At 40.3% G+C, this 16,136-nt stretch overlaps 1 protein-coding gene and 1 pseudogene across 1 annotated transcript in view; one reads left to right on the forward strand and one right to left on the reverse strand.

The window, feature by feature from the left end:
- Nucleotides 1–16,136, forward strand: part of Hmga2 (high mobility group AT-hook 2) — a 212,855-nt gene that overhangs the window by 43,563 nt on the left and 153,156 nt on the right. The window lies entirely within an intron of this gene.
- LOC150067169 (purine nucleoside phosphorylase pseudogene) lies at nucleotides 7,725–8,690 on the reverse strand (annotated as a pseudogene).

The raw sequence follows: 16,136 nt of genomic DNA on the forward strand, positions 1-16,136 counted from the left end.
TGTCCTCCAAGCATATCCTTTGATTTTCCCAAGTCCAGATTAGCCCCAAATAGCACTTCTCAAAGTTCTGAAAGAGAATATGTTTGCCTTTGTTATGAGGACTGTGGTAGAAGACAACTCTGGTACCCTTCACTTGGTATTGTTGTGTCTCTATTTGCTGTCTTGGTTTTTTGTTTTGTTTTGTTTTGTTTACTCTTACCCAGGTATGTTTCTCAGTAGTGTCTTTGGTTAATTAAAACATTTTCACTATCATTACATGACAGGTCACTCTCAGGAATTTGCTGTTTTCGCCATTAACAGATTCTTGCCAGTAGGCATAGCTGGTTAAGGGTCTATTCTCTCCTATAAAGGAAGTCCTGTGGTGTCCAGAACAGATACAGAGACATGGTCAGGTCATCATATCTATGACTTAAGTGGGCTAGCTACCAGGAAGCTCTCTTTGATTACACATCAGTTGGTGAAATGATGAAAAGGAAATCATAATCCATCTGCAAACATCATCCTCTGATACCTTCAGTTTCAACAATTCCCCTTTTTTACTTCATAACTCTGAGATACTTGAAAGCAATCTGGAATTCTCTTCTATTGCTAAATAAACTACGGTTCACATTAACACATACACCCATTGGTAGCTCACCTTTCCTTTCATTTTATCATGTATAAAGGCTACATGTTATGTAAGTGTGACCTGCATCCATTTCAAAGTTGCTATGCTAACTTTCTTCTTTTTCTGGAAGCCAGGCTTCTAAGTGAAGTAAGAAAGCATGTGATGCATACATATATCAAGATATCACACAGCAGTGGGGGCATCATTAAGTATATATCACTGTTATTTTGAATTTAATGAAAAATTTTAAAAGTATATAAATTCAAAAAGAATTGTTGTAGAATTTTGAACCACAAAAAAGATTTAGATGTAATATATGAGCCATAATGCTATTTCTTTGTAATAGCAATTATAACCTTGTGACTCATCTTTCACAGAGAAGTTAAGATTTCATTAAAAATTTGAAAAACTTATTTAAAACACTTTGTTGAATACCATTTTTTTCTTGCCAAATGCCATGTACTTTATTGCCTCCCTGATTTGTTGCATATGTAACTGAATGAGTATTTGCAAAAAAACAAAAGCTAATAAATGCAACATAGAAAAAACTAAAACAAAAGCAAATAGTTTCTTCAATGTCAACTTTGGCTTCTCATTTTTCAAGTTCCTACCTTTCAGAGGTGTTTGAAACCATCTTTCTCTGTGAATATAATTTTTTTAATTGTAGTTGGACAGAAAATACTGAGTTTAGCCTGTTGGGTAGCTTGTTATTATTATTATTATTATTATTATTATTATTATTATTATTATTTTCTTTCTTTGTTTCCCAAATTGAGAATTTACCAGTTGTTCAATTGACCTTGCTTCTGGTGCCAAATGTTTTTGAAATATGAAAATAATAACATTCAACAATGAAGGACTATTTGGACCTTCAATCCAGCATTAAGTAGTGGGAGAAATAGGTTGACATCCCTAAATCCAGAGCACTCTCTCTCTCTCTCTCTCTCTCTCTCTCTTTCTCTCTCTCCTCTTTCATTTTCATTTACAAAAATGTTCATTGTGTGCCTTTTACTCTCAATAGAAGTAGGTAGATATTCGTAACACTAGAAAATCTGTGTACTCTCTGGTGAAGGGAAAGGGGCCCAGCCTTCTCCCCCAGGGGAAGGGAAATTCTTTGCATTCCTTCCTCATGAAACACACACACACACACACACACACACACACACACACACACACACATTTCTGGGTTTATCAGTGACTCTTTGGTGGGATATCCTGTTACAAGCAGTGAGTCCCAATCCTAAGCATTGCCATCTATTCACATGTGCCTTTGGGTACACAAGAAACCCCTGTGAGCCTCAGTTTCTTCACCTGTTAAATGGGAACCAGTGATACCTATGGAACAGAGTTTTGAGAGACTCATCTAAAAGAGGAGATCCTTTTCTAACAAGGATAGAGCAAGCCATTGTTTTCTTATTTTATCTGTTGCATCCATATGTGAAATTGGAGAGTGTCAGATCTGGCTTGGTGATCACCAGAACACAAGAACAGCCAGGCTGACCCAGTGTACCTGTAAGCAGTGGTATGTGCACTGCCAAGGTCAGAGAAGTCAGTTTTTGAATGTATTTCATGTGTCAAACACTATCCAGATGTTAGCCCTTGAACTTTTCATAACCTCTACATGGCAGTAGTACAGCTCTAGTTTTGAGGAAGCACAGGGCCCAGAGAAATTAAGCTGATGTCTTTGGGCACAAGAGTCTCATGACAGGGTAGGCAATGTTCTAATCTGCTCCCCAAGATCCTCCAGGGTCTGCATTCATTGTAATCTGCTCCCTTGCTTGTGGGATGAAACATGGGGATAGGATGGGATTGGAGGTCTTCCGATTAGCTATGTCAGTCAAGACTGTAGTTCAAAGAAGTTTGAGAGTCTCCTTTTGGCATTAATGAAATTGGCTGTGATTTGAAGATATCTAGTTAGGTTCTGAAAGCTATCTTTGGGAGCTAATAATGACCTTGAAATCAGCCAGTAGGATCAGGGGCCTTAGGCCTATAACCATAAGGCACTGAATTCTGACTGCCTTGTGGGTGAGGCTGGAAGGGGTTTAGCACCACAAAATGGTGTCTTGATTTCAGATCCGTGAGACTTTGAATCACCAGGATTTGCAACCCGCAGAAACCGCACATTCATATGTAGGTTTAAACCATAATCTGTGTATGGAAATATTACTCTGCTGGGCCCAAGGTCATGTGAGAGAAAATATAGACTCTATATATTGCTTAACCCAGAGAGTTGGGGAAATGTGTTTTAAAGAGGAACCACTAATACTAGTCTTTCTTACTTGTGCTATTTGAGTGGCTGAGAAGCAAATCTGAGGTGTGGCTATACAAAGTTCTGCCAAAGGTAATAGAGATTTTGGAATATATGTATAGCTTCACTTATGGAGCATAAGAAAGTCTAATGGTTTCCATTTCTGGCGCACTCTGGGATTCAGATGGTCGGGTTAGGGATGCTATGGTATTCAAAATGTTTCACAACTACTTCAGCACAGGGGCACCAGACTAGAAAGAATGCTTATCATAAGCAAGATGACCACATTAGTTACCTGGTACTGTTTCTTGTAGGACAGATGGAAAAGATATTTGTAGGTCCAAATATCAATGGGTGAAAGCCTCTGGTGGGGTCATAGTTCAAGCTTATGCTGGGGCATTTCTATTCAGCAGCTCTTTTCTGAGTGTCTTTAGGTGTTTTTTTAAAATTTATAATCTATAGGTTTCTTTAACATCTCTTACATTTTCAACAACCATCATGACACCAATCTACTGAGTCTAAGATGTGCATAAATGACTCCACTTTCAGAGATAGTGTGCTCCTTACCTCCTTCCCTTTAGGGACAATAGCGCCTTTAAGTCTTCTCTGAGTCTGCTCAAGAAAAACAAAATGCAGAGAGAATCTAATGCTCAAATGTAGCCCATTTGAAGTGAAGTGAGAGCTCATTTCTTTCGTCCGGTCATTCACATTTATTCAATTTGACTGGGTAGATGCAAATTTTGACCTCTACATTCTCCCTTTTTCCTGCAGATAGTTTGCTTCCCACCCCCATGCCTGCAGGTATTTTTGCGTTGTTTCCTAGACTCCATTGTCCTAATGTGTCTCTGTTGCTTCAGTGGTCTAATTGTGGAGGGGCATATTTAAAAGTCATTATTTTTCCTTGACTATTAAATATAACCCAGAACAGTTTAAAAAATTGGGTGAGGCATTTTTGCAAAAGCATTTATGGTGTGGGTTGCCAAGGAATGTGCAGCTGCAGGAGCTTCTTTCTCTCCTGCAGACTTGCACTTGAAAATGTATTAAGGGTGGATACCTGAGAAGAGGAATCAATCCGACCTCCCAAGAATTGCAAGCATTGGAGATGTAGAGATGCGTAAGTTGAACATTCTGCATCTCTTGATCCATAGGGGTGTAAACTCATGGAAAGAGAGCTATCCTGTCTTACCGTGGACCCTATCTTCTGTCTTTCTAGTTCTTAACATTATTGAAGATAGCTCTGAGTAGCAGTAAATTGTTAAGTGTTCAACAACAATCTTGGGGAGTATGGAAGCCAGCTGAATTTGCTAGCTTCCTTGATGTAAATTCTCATATATTGAAGTTTCAAGCTACTGAAGCTGGGTGCAGAGTTGGGAAAAAAATGAACATTAGTACATTGTCATACAATAGTGTTACTATATAGAAGCAAATGATATATTCTCAAGTGATATGTTCAAATAAAGTCATTCCTGTGTGTCCATGAAGGACTTACTGTTGTCCAAAAGTAATGAACAAAATGGGACAAACTGCCCAACATCTCATCTAGAGTACTACAGGGAAAGAATCTAGAATACATATTCAAAGAGCTATGGAAGAACAGTGTTAGAAGTTTTGTTTTTCCTTGTAACTTATTGATGTAAAGCCAATCAAGCCATATGGGTGATCTGAAAAAAAGAAGCAGGAAATAGCCATGCAGTGACACAACCAAAAAAGAGGAATAGAAAAAGTGATAAAGCATTGTAAGATCTCTTTCAATTTTGTGCAAACTGAGATGCCCTCAGTCAGGCATTGGTAAAAGTGGAGCTTGATGGTGACTAGAGCACAAAATTACAAGAAATTGCTCCTGTTGCTGTGCTGTAGGATGATGGGGAAGGAGTGTGGTGAACGGGAAGATGAGCTACGAGAGGAAATAGACTTGGGCCAAAACATCCAGGTTCGTGAATGCTCTTGTATTTTAACTTGCCAGTGAACCTTAAAAGTTGAAAACACTATGCTGTTGGCAGGGGTTACATTTCCAGCACTTTACAAACAGTTACCAAAAACAAGTTAGGCATAGAAAAGAAAAACTTGAAAAGCAGAGGAGAAGCCAACACGTTGGAGGTAGAAACAGAAGAATCGTGGGCTAAACCACAAGGCCTTCCTCGATGACACAGAGAGCTAATGTATAAAAAAAAAAAGTCAAAAAAAAGAAGATGAAGGAAGAGAGAAAGAGGGAGGGAGGAAGGGAGGAAGGAAGGAAGGAAGGAAAGAAGGAAGGGAGGGAGGGAGGGAGGGAGAGAATGAAAGACAGTAAGAAAGAAAGAAAGGAAGGAAGAAAGAAAGAGAGGGGGGAGGGAGGGAGAGAAGAAAGAGAGAGGGGGGAGGGAGGGAGGGAAGGAGAGAGGGAGGAAGGAAGGAAGGAAAAGTTAAGAAAGGATGGGAGTGATATTGATGCATTACACTTTTTTTTTTTTTTGCCAGTCCTGGGCTGGAGCTCAGGGCCTGAGCACTGTCCTTGGACTTTCTCAAGGCTAGAGCTCTACCACTTGAGCCTCAGCACCACTTCCAGCTTTTTCTATATATGTGGTACCAAGGAATCGAACCCGGGTCTTTGTGCATGCTAGGCAAGCACTTTAACCACTAGGCCAAACTCCCGGCTGATGCATTACACTTATAAACTAACTTGTAGAATGGTAATCCCTTTGTACAACTCCTTAAAGATAATTTTTAGAAAAGAAAGAGAGGAAAGAAAGAAGGGAGAAGGGAAGAAAAGAAAAAAGAAAGGGAGAAGGCAACAATGAAAAAGAGAAAGGATGGGAGAATAAAAGAGAGAGAGAGAAGGGGCCGGGAGTTTGGCCTAGTGGTTAAAGTGCTTGCCTAGCATGCATGAAGATCCGGGTTCGATTCCTCGGTACCAAATACATAGAAAAAAGCCAGAAGTGGTGCTGAGGCTCAAGTGGTAGAGCTCTAGCCTTGAGAAAGTCCAAGGACAGTGCTCAGGCCCTGAGCTCAAGCCCAGGACTGGCAAAAAAAAAAAATAATAAAAGAGAGAGAGAGAGAGAAAAAATAGGGCATCCAAGTAAAAGATGGATCTTCTATATACATAGCCCTCTATGATATATGTGATCAAGGTTTTTTTACCCAATATTAATTAATTAATATTAAATAAATAAGGATAATTCAGTACAGTCATGCTTTTCTCCTAGTGCTTCCTATTGCTTGGAGCCAAGTGTTTCACATGTATTAGCTCTTTTAATTTCAGATGATATGTAGCACCACATTAACACCAAAAGAGTTCTAATGTAATTTTATGGCTGTTTCTGTGTTTCAGAAGCAAGTGATTGCTGTACAGGTAACTCTAAATAGTTGTCCCGGTGATATCTTTCATTTAAGGAGGGCGCCTGGAATGGAGACCAGGTCAAGAGAGGCCTTGTCTGCTTTAACGGGATGAATGTGGAGTACCCTATGAACATTTATGGAACCACTTGGGGAGTCAGAGCTGTTTATTAGCTGCCAGACTTGGTTCCTTTCATTGCCACCTGCCAAGCCGCACAGTGCAGGAAGTCCATAGTTCGATGAGATGGATGCCAACTGTACTTTGTGAGCATGCTTCAAGGTGCTATTGCCGTTCTGCCTGAAGCTACAAGTACAAGGAAACAAGTTCTTTCTTGTAAGAGTCGAAGGATGTTATGCCATGGAAGTCAACAAGAATATTCCTCTAGGGAGGAGGGAAATGTTCAGATAGGCAATCATTGCCTTAGCTTTTGCTCATTTCAAACTCTTTTCAAACCTCAGCAGTAAAAAGTGGGCCAAGCATGCTGGCATGAGACTACAATGCTAAGCACATGGAAGGCTGAGGCAGGACGAATCATGGGCTATCTAATTGGGTTATAAGGCAAGATTTGTATGCTTGTCTCACAAAAACAAGAGGAAAAAAACAGGAAAATTCTATGAAAAGAATAACTGATTAAATGGTACTAGGGTCGCATTTTTCTAGACTCTGAAGCAATATAAAGAACACTCACAAATAGTTACTGAAAACAAGTCAGGTGTAGAAAAGAAAGGTTTGAAAAGTAGAGGAACCAGGCATCAGTAACTCACACCTGTAATCCTAGCTACTCAGGAGGCTGAGATCTGAGGATTGTGATTTGAAGTCAGCGTGGGCAGAAAAGTCCCGGTGACTCTTATCTCCAATAAACTATTCAAAATCCAGAAGTGATGTTGTGGCTCAAAGAGCCTTAAGCACAAAGAGGCTCAGGGATAGTGCCCAGGCCCTGAGTTCAAGCCCCACAAACAACAACAACAACAACAAAAAGAAAAATAGAGGAGACTGAGAAGGGAGGAGCAAAGTCAAACATACTTATTTTTACCATTTCCCAAAAGCCAATCTTCATATTTCAGAAAATTAATGTATGTACATACATACCTACATTTAAAAATAGGGGCTTTTTGATCAGAAAAGCTTTGTTTTCTAACATACAGCTTGGAAATTTCTTAATGGATGCTTTCTAAGAGATAGTGTACATAAGCCAAATTCTACAGAAAGTTTTTTTTGACATTTCATCTCTTTATTCGAAACATGACATTGCTAAAAAAAAAAAATCCAAGAGCCATTTGTTTGGTTGGTCCAATGAAGTAGAATTGAGCCACTCAGGATCAGAGGGCACAAAGCTAGAAGTTCAAAGGTGAACACCCAATCAGGAGATGATCCTAGGTGTGATAGGGCATGGGCTCAGTTGTTAAGAGGACAGAGGTTCAGATAAACTGCTGTGGAGGCAACTGTGCAGGAGGACATAGTACTGGAATTGTCTAAGGAAGGCAAGTGAGAAAGGGAAGGTATAGGCTATTGTCCTCATTTTCCTTCCCACTACTAAATAAAGGAAGAAACACACAACCCAGGCTAGGGTGGTGTGATATAGGCAATAGGTATAAAGATAGGTAATAGCTACTTGGATCCAGTCAGGGAAGCAGCAAATCCCTCCAGAGCTGTCAGCTTGTATTGCTAGGGAGAGGAATGTGGTCCATTAAGAAGAAGACAAACTGTTCCAATTTCTGTGCAGCTTGTTTCCCAGCCTCTAGTACTTCCTCATGATTGGCCTTCTCCAGATTTTCATAATCCATGATGACTTTGTTAGTGATGAGGGAGAAACCAAAGACTCGAAGTCCACAGTGTCGGGCAACTATCACTTCTGGTACTGTGCTCATTCCAACAGCATCTGCCCCCAAGCTCCAAAGCAGGTGACACTTAGCAATGGTCTCAAAGCTTGGGCCTGCCAACATCACATAGGTCCCTTCCTGGAGTTCTCGCTGCTCCCCCATTTGTCTCCAGGCACTCAGAGCCTTCTGCCTCATACTCTGCTCATAAGCATCAGACATGGCAGGGAAATGAACTCCAAACCGTTCATTGTTAGGCCCTTGGAGAGGGTTCTGACCACAGAAACCAGGTAAATTGATGTGATCAAGAGCCAGCATGATATCTCCAACCTCAAACATGGGGTTGAGCCCCCCATCTGCATTTGTGACCACCAAGATATCCACACCCAGGAGCCGGAAAACCCTTACTGGGAATGTAACCTTCCAGAGTGGGTAGCCTTCATACATGTGAAACCTGCCTTTCCTCATCACGCAACTTCTGCCACTCAGGATGCCAAACACCAGTCGGCCTGCATGACCTGGCACTGTGCTTTGGGGAAAGTTGGGTATCTCAGTGTACTCAAAGGTCTGGGCCTCAGTTAACTTCTCAGTCAGACCTCCTAACCCAGAGCCACAGATCACTGCCACCTGGGGTCGATGCTTGATACGAGAGAGAAGCCCTTCTGCAGTGTGCTGATAATCTTCACAGGTGAATCGGTTCTCCATGGCTGGACAGATAGATGCTGCTTGCTGGGCTGCACTCGGCTGGTCTGGTCCACATAGTTAGTGCCTATAGAAAGTTTAGGTGGCTTTCTTTTCAAATCATCGTCCTATTATAATTGGAAGATGATATCATCACTATAAATTTTTTTGCATTTTTTATTGTAATTAGTAAAAGGGTTACATGATATTTGCCAGATAGAAGGTGCATTAATTCACATACATTGATACCCTTTCACATGCCTTGGTACCCATTAACCTCCCCCCCCACACCCCCCACCCGTCTTGGTTTTCCCCCCTTCCCTATCAAATTTCAGATAACCAAATACAAATAAATTCAATATATCAGATAACAAAGTGAGATACTATAACAATATGAGATAATCAAGGGACAGCAAAGGAGATGAGAGACAACATAGTGCATTAAGGACAACAATCATTCGTTATATGGCTTTTGTTTCAATATCCTGGAGGTCCTTTCAATTAGCTTCATACTATATGGCCTTATGTATCAAGATTTTGCTCTATTGCAGATCTCTGCTAGTAGAGCCCAAGGTTTCTACTGATTATGACAAATGAGGGAAACCATTGAGCCTAAGTTCCTTTGAGTCTGGCTTACTTCACTTAATATGATTTTTTTCTAAGCCTTTCCATTTCCTAACAAATGGGGCGATGTCATTCTTTCTGACAGCAGCATAGAATTCCATTGTGTACAAATACCACAACTTGTTGATCCACTCTTCAACTGAGGGACATCTAGGTTGGTTCCATATCTTTGCTATGGTGAATAGTGCTGCAATGAACATTGTTGTGCTAGTGGATTTGTATGCCCTTGTTTCTGGACTATTGGGTAAATGCCAAGTAGTGGAATTGCTGGGTCATAGGGGAGTTCTATGTTTAGCCTTTTGAGGCACTGCCACACTGCTTTCCATAGTGGTTGAATGAGTTTGCACTCCCACCAACAGATCATCACTATAATTTTTTTCAGTAAGGGGCTTTGAAAATGAAATAGAAGAGGTTCCTAGTTTTGTTTCTGACTGTGCTGGGATTTGAACTCAGGGCCTTGTGCTTGCTAAGAAGGCATTCTACTACTTAAGCCACATCCCTAGTGCTTTAATTTACAATTTTGAAATGAACTACTAGAAAAACTATGCATCTCAGACATTCTTTCTTTCCCTATTTTCTATCATGCCTTGGGAAGCAACTGTGTCTCTGATTTACTGTTTGGGGCTGAGGGAAGGTAGGATTTGGGGCATTTCCTTGGTTTCTTTGATATTCTGATCCCAGAGTATCTGGCCCAGAGACTGAGGAAGGATCAGCTAGTTACCAAATATGTCCATTACATTATACATTTAGAGACCTGAGAAATGACCACAGAGTGTGCCCACAGTCTCTGTGGACCACTGGCACATGTCCACATGATCACACAGCTACGTCTCCTTTCACTGTTACTCAGCGATTGGCTTTGATAAGGAAAGGCAGAAGGGATCAGCATGGTGTTCGTGCACTGTGGTATAGTGCCTGATCCTTCTTCCTTTCATTGGGTGTCTGGTTCGAATATACCAGCTCTGGATCTCAATCACCTAATCACCAGTCTTCCCCCTCTTTTGGTATCATGGATCGGGAAGTAAACTTCTTGACTGCCTATTTCTTTTTTTCCCATAGTCTATTTATGATGTATGAGCAGGAGATGCCCTGCTTACCTTTGTCACATCATGAGAATTTTGTCTACCTGAGGGACATTTCCTGCCATTCCTTATCTACAGAAAACAGCCACTGTGGAACTTCTTAGAGATATTAAATCAAGGGCCTCTGATGATCGTACAATCTTTGCAGTAGACCCACTCTGGTCTTCCCAGTTCCCTCATCTTTTAAACCCCATCGCATACTGCAATCCTGGAAATTCTGAAAGATCTACACATGACTACACTGGTCTATGCAGTGTGCACTGTGGCAGTTTCTAAGAATCACCTTAGTATGTGTAGAACATTTCCCAGGATTGCTGCCATTGTGTTAAGTCCTATATTCAGTACAAACTGTTCCTGATTCAACCTTATATTTTAGTACCTTCATTGAGTACTCACAGCCTACGTACCTTCATTCAACTCATGCAGCATCACCATTTCATTGGAAATCTCCCTTTCTTTCCTTACCAGGCTCAATATGCCCTGGGTTGGGCAATATTATGATGGACTTGAACTATCAGCCTAACATCCAGCAAAGAATCATGCTAGTTCTTCACTGAGAAGACCATGTCTCCATCCATGCCCAGTGGGCCCAGGGAAATCAGACTTCATGATTTTTGTGCACATGAATCCAGTTTTCTCATTCATGTGTCAGAGTCGCAGTCAGTATTCTAACTAGCACCCTCATTTTTGCCTTTCACATTTGGCTTTCTGCCAACATTAACTTTTTGTCAATTAGTGGCCCTTCGTTTTCTTCCATATATATATATTGAGCTTATGAATAAGTAATCACCTTTATCCTGCAGATTTCTTAAACTCTTCCTTTTTTTAAAAAAAAAGTTATCTTGTTCTGACCAGCACTAGAACTTGGTACCTGCATCTGCTTTCACTCATTGGCTAGAACTCTACCAATTGCATCCAACCCTTTTCACAAACACTGCAACACATCAGACTATGACTAGCCACGAGTACTCCCCCAAAGTACTGATTCTGCTGACTTCACGAAAGGCTCATGTGGTAAGAGTTGGGTCCCTGCAGTTATTATATTGGGAGGCACTGTGAACCTGTAAGAATTGTGGCGTATTAATTTTGGAGTGATTCAACTTTTTGAGCTGTTGATATATTTTAGATATGAGGCCTTTGTCCGTTAAATGGTTGGTGAAGATCTTCTCCCATTCTGTAGGCTTCCTAATTAATTTACTAGCTATGTCCTTTGCCATACAAAAGCTCTGCAGTTCAATGCAGTCCCACTTATCCAGCCTTTCTCTGATTTGTTGTGATTCTTGGTCCTTATTAAGAAAGTTTCGACCTGTGCCAAGGAGGCCTAATGTATCTCCTATTCCTTCTTGTAAAGTTTTCAGTGTGTCAGCTTTTACCTCCAGGTCTTTGATCCATTTGGAGTTAATTCTAGTGCAGGGTGACAAAGAAGGATCCAACTTTAGTTTTCTGCTGGTGCTTAACCAGTTCTGCCAGCACTTGTTGAAGAGGCTGTCTTTCTTCCATTCTATTTTTTTGGCTCTCTTGTCAAAGATTAGTCGGTCATATGTCTGTGGTTTAATATCTGGGTCCTCAGTTCTATTCCATTGGTCTTCAGGCCTGTTCTTCTGCCAGTACCAAGCTGTTTTGATAATTATAGCTCTGTAATAGAGTCTACAGTTTGGTATTGAAATTCCTCCTGCACTGTTCTTTCTGCTAAGAAGTGTTTTTGCTATACAGGGTCTTTTATTATTCCATACGAAATTTTGGATTGCGTCTTCTATTTCTTTAAAGAATGACATTGGGATATTGATGGGTATTGCATTGAATTTGTAGATAGCCCTTGGCAAGATGAATCACTGCAAAACTAATCTACAAAGTAACAACCATCCCGTTAAAAAATGGGCCAAAGACTTAAAGAGAGTCTTCTCTGAAGAAGAAACAAAAATGGCCTATAGACACATGAAGAAATGCTCAACATCTCTGGTCATAAAAGAAATGCAAATCAAAACAACTCTAAGATTCCATCTCACTCCAGTTAGAATGGCCAGGATCAAGAAAACTAATAACAACCGATGCTGGAGGGGATGTGGCCAGGAGGGATCAGTAATACACTGTTGGTGGGAGTGCAAACTCATTCAACCACTATGGAAAGAAGTATAGCAGTGCCTCAAAAGACTAAACATAGAGCTCCCCTATGACCCAGCAATTCCACTACTAGGCATTTACCCAATTGTCCAGAAACAAGGACATACTAAATCCACTAGCACAACGATGTTCATTGCAGCACTATTTACCATAGCAAAGATATGGAACCAACCCAGATGTCCCTCAGTTGATGAGTGGATCAACAAGATGTGGTATTTGTACACAATGGAATTCTATGCTGCTGTCAGAAAGAATGACATCATCCCATTTGTTAGAAAATGGGAAGACTTAGAAAAAATCATATTAAGTGAAGTAAGCCAGACTCAAAGGAACTTAGGCTCAATGGTTTCCCTCATTTGTCATAACCAGTAGAAACCTTGGGCTCTACTAGCAGAGATTTTCAATAGAGCAAAACCTAGATACATAAGGCCATATAGTATGACACTAAATGAAAGGACCTCCAGGATATAGAAACAAAAGCCATATAATGTACTATGTTATCTCTCATCTCTTTTGCTGTCCCTTGGTTATCTCATATTGTTACAGTATCTCACTTTATTATCTGATATATTGGGTATACTTGTATTTGGTTATTTGAAATTGGATAGGGAAGGGGGGAAAACAAGATGAGGGGTGGGCGTGGGGGGGAGGGAAATGGGGACCAAGATATGAGAAAGGGTATCGATGTATGTGAATTAATGCACTTCCTATCTGGCAAATATAATGTAACCCTTCTTTTAATTACAATAAAAATATATGAAAAAAAGAATTGTGGCATAATGGGAAGTCCTGGGGTCAATGGGCTGTGTCCTTGAAGGGGACCATGGGACAATTGCTATGTTCTTCTGTTTTCTGGGTCATAAGGGGAGCCATCTTGCTCCATGTCACATTCTTGCCATAACTTGCCAGCCTTAGCCAGAAATCCCAAATCATAGTTATTTGATTTTACACTGGAACCTCCAGAACCCAGAGCCAAATAAACCTTTTGTTTTTATTGCTCTGCTGTATCAATTGTATCATTATAGTGATTCTAACATGCCATCTCAGTTCATGGCTGGCAGAAAGATGTTTAAATAGGGTACCACTACTTTGCACCAGTCATTCCCAAGCTATTACCTGCCTCCAAGATGAGGTTTGAATTGTCAATGAAGAGCCCCAAATTCTATCCCAGCAGTTGTTTTCTGAATCATACTTTATATTAACTGTCCCTGGTTGAGTTCCATAAGTGGTGGCCTCCAAGAGGGTAATCAGAATTCAAATTTGTTTTTTGTTTGTTTTACTATAAAGCCTCTTAGCGTCAGAAGAGAAGAAATGAAAGCAGATTAGAAGGAGAAAGGAGGCTATGATTTATTCTGACCAAAGCTGCACATGACAGCATGGATCTCTGAAGTTGGATAACCTCTGAAACTTGGTTATCCTGAATTGGGGTGGCATCTGGCTTTTATATCCCAGCCTACTTCCCCTTCAGGGGTTAGAACTTATTTTCTCTCTCTCGCATACAGGCAGATAGGCATCATCAGTCATTGGATGTCCCTGTCCTGGGAAAAGAGCCTGAGCTTGGGAAAGTCAGCTTTCTTTAGCCAACCCAGTCTACATAAGAGAGGCTCTCCCCTGGTGGCTGGGAGAGAGGGCTCTTCATTCCTGTAAGGAGTTCTGGGTAGTACATTACAGTGTCTACTACATCCCATGTTTGGCATTCTCTGAGCCAATGGATCGCCATCCAAAAAGAGTATCAAGATAGGAGCAAAATAACATAATGTTTCTCCAAGTAATTAGTGTTAGCCTTCCAACATCATCTCCCAGCACCCTCTGTTACAGATGGTAAGATCTCACCACCCCTTCTCATGGCCCACAGTTTCGTGACAGGATTCTGTGCCATTAGAAACACTGGGTTCTATGACTGAAACAGCTTTTCTCCCTTCTCCAACTGGTCAATGTCTTGTCCACTCTTTAAATGCACTTCCACTGTGACATTTTCCCTGCTCTCCCAGACCAAAGCTATGCACAGCCTCTCTTCTTTCTCTGAGGATCTGGCAGTATAATACTTGCAGAATATATTTGCCATATTAAGGGCTAATTCTGGCAGCCAGATTCTTGGCTTGGTTTGCATCCTAGCACTCGAGTAACCTTGAGCAAGTTAGTTGGTGTCTACTAGCCTCGGTGTTCTCATTTGTAAAATAGCGATATTCCTCATGGAGTTATTATGCAGATTAAGTTAATATGGAAAAGAACACTTAAAACTGTGCAAGTCACATGATGTATGTGCATCTTCTTGATTACATCACAGGAGCTATTCTGTCTTATGCCTCATTGGTTGGCTTAGCAGAACAACAATTTTTTTAATGTGGCTTTAAGTAGCCATCATTCAACATAGTGACTGGCACATAGAAGCTAACAATGAACATATAACAACCAAGTCTGGTTACCGATGACCTACAAATCTCTACTTAGTCCCAGTTTATTGTCTTTCCATCACTGAGAGTTGATGACGCAATAGAATGTAACATTGTAGAAATACAAATATTTTTCTCTGGGATGGCAGTGTTAAGCCAATGTTACCCAGTGTCTTCACTCAAACTCTGGTTCTACAAAATCATCCACAAAATGAATTCAATGGTCAAGGATTTGTAGAAAATAGTAAGTATACTACTGGATTCTCGTTGTCATATGAAGGACATTCTAATGCTCTATCCAGATGTAGAGAGGATTAATATGAATTCTCTGGTAATTTTCTCTTGAAGAATTGGAATTGATGTCCACTATTAGATAAACTGAAGTCAGTGATTGGCTTCTCATGAATGGACTATGAAAGAAGAGATAGGGCATGGCGCTATACCACTAGATTATTATGGGCACAGTCTCTTCCATGATATCTCTCTGAGTCAGTGTATTGAGAAAGGCCACTTGTTGTGCAAAACTCTAATGCCTTCCACCATAGCCATATGGGAAGAGATGTTCTACCCCTGTCAAGCCATCAGACGACTACAGCATGACATGACAGCATTTTGACTACAACCCAGGAGATTCCTGGGGCTAGAACCACCATTTTAGCTACGGTGCTAAAATGTGAGGACATTTTAGATAGTAATGGATGACATCGAGACAGGTTAACTTCGTGCTGGACTCATGCATTCTGAAACAAATCTCTTAAACACTGCAGCCCCTACTCTTTCTAGAATGTGAGAATTCCTTAGACAGCTGCGTATTATGCAGCTTTTCTGAAACTTTGTTGTAAATATTTTAGAAATATTTTATTATTTAAATTATTCTAAAATTGAAACTTAAAAATAATCAACTGTCGTACTATAACTTCTTTGTCTTCAAAGATCATATTTAGGGTTTTGCTTCATGCCAATCCTATCTTACCTTTTTTAATCTACGATTTTTATTGTAATTAATAGAAGGGTTACATTATATTTGCCAGATCTATCTTTTCTTTGTATTACTTTTTTCACTTTCATTAGCTAGAAATTTATTTTAAAATACGTTGAAATATAGTCTCAGCTGTTTGGGGGACTGGGAAAGGAGACTTGCTTGAGCTCAGGAGTTTGTGACCAGTACAAGCAACACATGCCTTAAAAATAAATGTATAAAAATAAAATATGATGCAGGTTTTATTACTTAAATTCATTTTGATATGCAT

This window comes from Megascapheus bottae, chromosome 2 (genome assembly GCF_031878675.1).
Source record: "Megascapheus bottae isolate mThoBot1 chromosome 2, mThoBot2.hap1, whole genome shotgun sequence".
Taxonomy (NCBI): Eukaryota; Metazoa; Chordata; class Mammalia; order Rodentia; family Geomyidae; genus Megascapheus; species Megascapheus bottae.